The sequence below is a fragment of the Anneissia japonica genome, unplaced genomic scaffold (assembly GCF_011630105.1).
Source record: "Anneissia japonica isolate Jap-2015-1 unplaced genomic scaffold, ASM1163010v1 scaffold6030_len697274_cov183, whole genome shotgun sequence".
NCBI classification, from domain to species: domain Eukaryota; kingdom Metazoa; phylum Echinodermata; class Crinoidea; order Comatulida; family Comatulidae; genus Anneissia; species Anneissia japonica.
In genome coordinates this window covers 528-8,732 of record NW_022721381.1, presented here as the reverse complement: position 1 = coordinate 8,732, position 8,205 = coordinate 528, and the positions used below count along the sequence as shown (strand labels likewise).

The 8,205-nt window shown below is 32.7% G+C and overlaps 1 protein-coding gene across 1 annotated transcript in view; it reads right to left on the bottom strand.

Annotated features, from left to right (window-relative positions):
- Positions 1-4,303, bottom strand: part of LOC117111540 — a 23,218-nt gene extending 18,915 nt beyond the window's left edge. Inside the window, exon 1 of the mRNA XM_033254471.1 lies at positions 4,118-4,303. The gene's annotated coding sequence lies outside the window, so the exon portion shown is untranslated. The remainder of the gene's footprint in view (positions 1-4,117) is intronic.
- Positions 4,304-8,205: the final 3,902 nt, after the last annotated feature.

Sequence of the window (8,205 nt, the reverse complement as noted above, 5' to 3'; positions counted from 1 at the left end):
ATTTATAGGACTACAATCATTGAGTAAAATATGGTATAAAATATACTGTATAAAACACAGTATGTAAAACCCAGTGTCCCGTTTCTGCTAAAAGTACTTCTTAGTCGGTCGTGTTAAAAAGTCCTCTTTATTTCCCAGAATGTCTTTCGTGAGACAGAAGTTTGGATTGACCTGTGTAGTGACGTTTCTTCTTCTCGATAAACATGGTTTCTTTAAAGAACGTTGTAATTTTGGTTTCATCTATTTTGTCTATACAGTAATTAAAAGTTGCAACAAAGGAAGTTTTACACCTCAACTTTTGCTACAGCCTAGAAATGATTTAGTATGGGCTTTCCCCCACAGGTGAATCGATATCGTTATATTTTCAGTCCACATTTCTCCCTTTCGTTGACAGAGAAATCAAAACACAACCCGCATCATGCTCTGTTGGTTCTTGACCTCGTGTCATGGGTCATAAAAAATACGGTATTTTTATAGGCAGCAGAAATGGGGTATGAAAAATATGGTATCTGTTGCAAATACCAGAATAATACGACAAAAATAGTGGGGAAAAATATGATATATAAAATACAGTATATTTTTATGAGCCCCATTTCTTCTGCTGAAAAAAATACCTTATATATGGTATTTTTTTGGGAGCAGAAACAGGCCCTTTTTATATTTATACATATTTTATAGAAATTTCCAGAAGTATAAGACTACCATTGGGGCTAAAAAAATTTTAAAAATTAAAAAACGTTTACCATGTTGACAGATCACTTATTATTTACTGGTATCATAATAAAAAATTTTACTTTTGTAATTTTCATTATTAACATAAATATAATTATCATTGTTGTGAGCAGAAAATAACCAGGCAATTTCACTGTGTTAATTTGGGTCTGAACATAAAGTAGACCGTGACTTTCTTACCTACACTATGAAGAATAATTCATACACTGTTGTACTGAACTCATCCACCCTCCCAGTCGCTTGTTTTATTGTTTTCAGTACTGCATACCACATTTGTTTAATATTATTGATGTGTTTTGTTTTGCCAATTATTCACACCTATGTATGGACATGAAAATTTGTTTTAAAATAAATTTTAAATTTTTGTTCACAGTGGCTACTTATTTTTTTAGTTTTAATTACTGATAATTATAATAAAAACTAGATTTGAACTCGTCACTAGGACAAGTTAGGTGATCCTTCTTTCCAGCAAAATAAAGTAAAACAGAAAAAATATATATGTACCCCACTAAGTTTCCAACTGGTCACCACAAGCGTGCTACAGTAGAAAAATATTTTACTACTAGACTAAAGTACCACCCCGCTGATAGATTTTGCACGTAAATCTGAAAAAGCGGTGTTGGTTTAGTTACAATTTCAACTTTCAATCAACAAAGTCAGCATGATCCCAATGTATTAAATTTTTAAAATTCAGATGACAATATGATGATGTCACAATGTCTAAAAAGCCATAACGATCTATAAAATCACATACAACTCATGTGCATGTGCTTTAAAATTAGGCATGATTTGTGGCTTTTTTTCACTGTATGGTGACAAAAACGCGCACACGAATTTGTATGTTTGATGCAAGTACAGCATTGTTATTGGCCCTAAAATAACTAAAAAAGAATGAAAATTTGAGAATATAGTTTCAGGAACCCAAAATATGCTGTGCACCTGAAAATCCAGTCTGCGCCCTCAGTTGGGTTCATCAAAGATTTTAAGAAAAAAGATGAGGGGTCAGAAAAACATTCATTTTGACCATGACAACATCATCAAAATGAAAAATGAAGGACACATTCAAGAAATATAATTGTCTCAGCTATAACATACTCAAAGGTGGGAGTCGATCGATCAAGGATTAAGCGAGTTATGCTGAAATGAGTATAAACATTATAAAATAAAAAAATAATAATAATTTTTTCCATTTTTGTTATAACAAACTTTTTGTGAATACCACATCTGGGCTAAAAGATATTTGTTTATATTGATAATGTTAGCTGGCCTAGCTTGCCCAGGCCTAGACGGCTACTATTTATAATTATGCTCAGTAGTCTCTGAACTATCAGCTGCCCATTACACTTAGGGGTTTTAATAATATGGTATTAAACAAAGATCTTTAATAATAACAAGATAGCGTCCTCTGCATTTTGCGTGCAAGAAATAGAAGTGACCAATTCATGCAGAAAACAATAGAAAGTAATTTATTTATTTTTTTTTTTTTAGAATCGGAATGTATAGCGCCTTCCACAATACAAGGCATTGGCACCATATTTCCCTGGTCACTGGATACCGTCTTGGCAGATCCGCACATTGCGCAACTTTCTCTGCTCTCTGGGGAGTATCTCTGGTCAGTGCTGCTTGAACGTGCACAACCCATACATTCAATGCCATACCATCCTACCCATTTATACTCCTGGGTAGAGAGAGGCATCCTAGTTGTTACTATGGCAGAGATGCCAAGTTTGTCAATTAGCTGGGAGTGAGAAAAATCAAACAATCGATTGAGCGAAGCAACTGAGGGGGTCGCTTTTTTCTTTTTTGGTTTTTATATTAAATTGTGCAGTTTGGTGCATACCTATAATACAATGTTACTTGCAGAATTCTTATATAGAGTAATACAAACTCCAAGAAATGGGATACATGACATTTTTTGATTCAATATTTTGACATTTATTATTTCATCTTCAGGAATAAATGAAATTGCTAAGCAATGGGAGAGAGTTAACCTTACTTCTGTGAAGTTGATGAATGGGCTTTGTAATAAGCACAGGTGACCTTTTTTTGTAGATTTTAATACATCTTTTTAGGCTCCTGTACCAATTTGATGGTCAGGATACTCGACAAGGTTCTCCTGGGATCTACTGTAAATTTGGGCGAAAGGCAGTTTTTTTTTTCTGAACCATTGAAAGATTAGCTCCTCTTCGGCATTAGAATGAAGTATTACAAATACCTGGCTTGTAACTTTACATTATTCCGATTATCAATTTTCTAATGCGATAGCTCCCTGTGTTTTTGTTTTATTTTTATTTATTTATTTTTTTGGTCCCATTGACGACCGGCGTAAGAAAATGATTGTTGAGTAGGTGAGCGTGAGAAGAGGCGCTGGGGCGTGATTCTCACGCCTACGGCGTGAGACTTGGTAGGTCTGCTATGGCAGTTGTTCCAAAATTTGCACTGAGATCATAGATGTCAAAGTTCAAAAGTAATTGTAATTGCAAAGGCGTCCTACACCGCGTTATTACAGAATTTGCACGCAGAAATCGCTGAGAACGGTATCTTGTTATAAAATCTTTGGTATCAAATAATATAAATAATAATAATTATAATACCCAAATACGCGTAGCATAGTATTTTCGTTTTATTACTGTTCCAGGTACTGATATTCAGATTTCTTATTATAAAGTACAAGTTATGTTTTATAAAGAAGTATATAGTAAATCATGTTTTTCACACAGGAAAATCTCATATGGTAACTATTACTGTACAATGCTAGTTTAGAGCTACTAGTACTACTGTACTGTACCGCATAGGAATATTCTATACACTATTTATATTTAATGATAGGCTTTTCTTTTTTCATCTTGATTTCAGAGTTAAAAAACATTTTTCAATTTTTTTTTTTCAATTTTGTTTTTCAATCATATAGTGGTGTAGAATAATCTTTTGAGAACATTTTCCAGAAAAAATAATGTGATACTACCCTCCGTTATCACTTCAAGATTTCTACCGATTCATGGAAAAGGTGTATTTAACATACATAGGCCTAGTCATAGACATAGGCCTACCTAGATAGGCCTAGGACTAAATAATAATAATAATTAATAAACATAAATATACATAGACCTAGGCCCTAGGCCTAAATAAATAAATAATAATAAAAAAAAATATACATAATAAACGGCGGTAGTACCCGGGCTGTTACACTACAGTAACCTAGCCTGGCCCTAGGGCCTAGGCCTGCCTGTGGCTAGCATGCCTCCTAGTAGAACTAGGCCTAGGCCTAGGCTAGCCTAGCCTAGCCATAATCCGCATATTATTAAGATGTTTCATTCTAGGCTAAATAATTATAACTAGGCCTAGGGCCTAGGGCCTATAATTGTTTAATTTAAGTTTCTCTCACTCTTTCTTTTTTTGTTGGCGTAGACTTGAATCTTGACTTTCACTCATGATTGACTGGACCAACCATGTTTATATATATACAGGTAACTAGTGGACAAGAAACGGTCGGACACACGGAAAGAAGACGGTTTGTAAAATGTGGATATTGTAATTTTTTATGGTATGGTCATAATCGCGGACGGGATGTGACGTGTGGCGTTGTACGTACAGTGTAGGCCGGCCTCCTACGCGTCCCGGATATTGAGATAATTGACGGCGTTGACGCAATATTTTCCCTATGTACAGTACTAGCTGTGGCATGGTATTATGGTAAGTGAAAGTAAAGGCGAATGAAGGCACACTCACAAAATAACAAAAAACTACGTATGATAAATAAGCACATTTTGTAGAATGACATTCGTGTATTATTGCCCTGTTCTGATTGGTCAGTAGTTAAGACACATTTTGTCATCAGATGACACATCTGATGACTTGGTGGGTGATATTCTCAGTCAGCGTAGTGGCAATAGGCCTATAATTATAATTGTACTGTAATTTTTAATTTTAATTTTCGATATAATTTATAGCACAGACCCATATGTGTCTGTGATAGGCAGATTTATAAACTCAGCCTGTCGTCTAACAATATTCAGCAGATAGTCACATCTCCATGAACTATACTATAGTTATACCAATATTCTTCTATGACAGATTTTTTTTTAATTTTTTTATAACAACTTACAGCTACTCTCGAAATACCGTAAATGCTAAGCGCCGCTCTCGAAGCGCTGCACCAAACGTGATTTTTTGCGCTAAGCGCCGCTCTCGAATAAGCGATTTATAATGTCATAAAAATCATAATAATTTTTAAAATTTTTAATGAATATTTGTCTAAAATTGTGTAACTATTTTGCAATGTAAACTCTAATTTTAAATTATTCTCTCTCTCTAAATGTTTAAATGAAATGTAACCTGTAGGCGTTTTTATTTTGTTTGGTTTTTTTAAATTCTTGTATTGTATTTTATATCTTTGTACTGTATATTTTATTGTATTTTTATATATAAATAGTGGAGTGCCTTAGCACCAGGATCGTGACACAGATGACAAAAGTGCCAAATTTCGTACAGATATTAGCATGGGCATGCAGTTTTGAAAAATCTCTGGAGCCAAAAAAAAAAAAATCTTACTTTTGGGGTAAAAAAATCGCATTTTTGGGAAAAAATATGGTTTTCAATATTTTGGTATTTTTTTTACTATTGTAGTGCAAGACCTACCTGTACAAATAGGTTTAAAATCAATATGATCAATATGTAGTGAAATAAGCAAAGAAAGGTGAAAAAATATAAAGAAAATAAAAGATTTTTTTGACGAAAATGTCACTTTTGTAACAATCTACATTTTAACCTTGTGTATACTAATAATTGAATTACCTGGATGACAATTTGGTACAGATATTATTATTATTACCATACAATTTTGAAAAATCTCTGGAGCCAAACAAAAATTTAATTTTTGGGGAAAAATATGGTTTTTAATATTTCGGTATTTTTTACTATTATAGGACAAAGGTCTATTCATTGTTTTGTTGCAAATAAGAATGAAAATAATAAGAGGCGAGTTGGTTGGCCAAGCGGTTAAGTCAGGGGCGCCATAACCTTTAGCTGTAGTATCGGCGCTGGTTCAACCGTGTCACTTGCCGGGGTCCGACGTTGGGGAGTGGTGAAATATCCCCGATGTATATGTTGATTTTATATATACTTAGTAGTTCGAGGAACTAAAAAATAATATCACTATAAATACCTTCAATGGCACAATAATTATAATTATATTTGTCAACTAATTGGTCAACACATGGGTGGGTGGATGCGCAAGGTCATTGTTATTCTGAGAGAACACCTCTCGGTGGACCTTAATTATTGATAATGATGTAGGCCTACTGGTCCTGTCATACTAAAGAGTAGTGAGTCGCTATTAGTGAGTCGCTAAAATGTCAGGAGACGGGAGTCAAATTGCTTATATGGATGTTCGCTTATGGAAAGAAATGCCTCTGTTGCTGCCGGTGGTGGTGGGGAATAGAATTTTCAGGCTTGCCGATTATTCTTCCTTTTCCAATAAATGTGGTATATCACACTCGTAAAATTAAGGAAAAGGGGTAAGGCACTGGGACATACATTACTTTCCTCAAGATATTTGCACAAATATAGGCTCAAAGCTTTGCCCACAAACTACCACCAAGGGCACTGCCCTTTATCCATCTGGGCCCATAGGTGGCATGCAGACTAAAAACCATGTTGCTAGCAAAACGCATCCCCACCCCCTTCGAAACTGTCACAGGAAGAAATGTGCATCTTTATAGGCCTTGATAGATTATGGGCGAGCCCAGTGAGGTTCAAAATCGGGCGACCATTATCTATGGCTTTATGAGAGCGTCTACTATAGAAAAACGAAGCCAAAACCTCTATTTTTAACAAAAATTAACTGTATTCAGCCCAGGTGAAATTTTTAATTGATTGAAACATTTTTTTAAACCGTCTGTCATATTCTGACACTGTTACTGATCAGTACAGTGAGGTATAATATATAACAAACATGGCATATAGGATATATTTTAAATCTCAACAAAACTCTATATTTTTTTACCAAAAATAAGTTTTTTAACCAAAAAAAATTGCCAAAATTGGGATTTTTAAAAACCTTTACGTAAGATTCTGATATGTTAGTAAGGTAATATATTGGTTAAAATGAATTTTTTACATACCAAGAACTGCAATTATAGTTTTATATGTAGACAAATCTCAATTTTTTACCAATGCCTTTATAAGATTCTGATATATTATTGACCATCGAGGTATAATACCGCATTGGTTAAAATGTATTTTTACATACAGAGCATATCAGTATAAATGTCAAAAAATAATTTGTACCAAAAATTGTCGTTTAAACTCAAAAATAGGAACAATTGGGATTCTTTAAGACTGTCATGTCAGATTCTGACATATTATTTATCAGTGAGGTATGATAGGCCTATCGGTTAAAATATATTTTTACATGCAGAGCTTATTAGTTATAATTTATTATAGCTAATTAGTTATAAAAAAAATCATATTTTTAGCCTAAAAATGACCAAAAATTTGGGGGTTTTTAAACCCTTTTGTCAGGATTCTGACATGTTATCGACCAGTGAGGTATACTTTTGATTAGAATATATTTTAACATGCAAAGCAAATCAGGTATGGTTTAAATGTCAAAAAATCTATATTTTTTCTAGAAAATAATGTTTTTAGCCCAAAAAAAGTGTCAATGAGTTTTCTTGGTTTCAGAGATTTTCTTGAAAAGCATGTTGATAAAACTATTTCATTCTTATATGCTTATTGTAATAAAAAGAATGACCATATAGATTCTAAACCTGTTTGTACAAGTAGGCCTTGCACTATAATAGTCAAAAATACTAAAATATTAAAAACCATTTTTCCCCAAAAATTCTATTTTTACACTAAAGATTCAATTTTTTACCCCCAAATATTTTTTTTGGCTCCAGAGATTTTCTTGAAAAGCATGTTGATAAAAGTATCTCCACCAAAAATTAAAATTTTGTCATCCGTGTCACGATTCTTCCATATTTTGATTATTATTATTATTATTATTATTAATAATAGTAATAATAATAATAATAAAATTAATAATAATAATAATAACATTCCGTGTCACGATTCTTCCATATTTTGATTATTATTATTATTATTATTATTATTATTAATAATAATAGTAATAATAATAATAATAAAATTAATAATAATAATAATAACATTAATAATAATCCGGATCAGCCCCTGCTATGTGTTAAAATGTTTAAGAAACAAATACTGTACATTAAAAGTATTTTTATACCTGTCCATATAATTAAACGACAATTACTGATTAAACATAGACTTGATCTGTAATGAAATTGCAATACAAATATTTATATTATTTGTTTTAATGTTTTATGACATTGATTCTGCTAACGAGAATGATGATGATCATTTCTTTCAATTCTTTCATGACATTGATTCTGCTAACGAGAGTATGATGATGATGGCGACAACTACAGCACAAAGGCGTACAGTTTT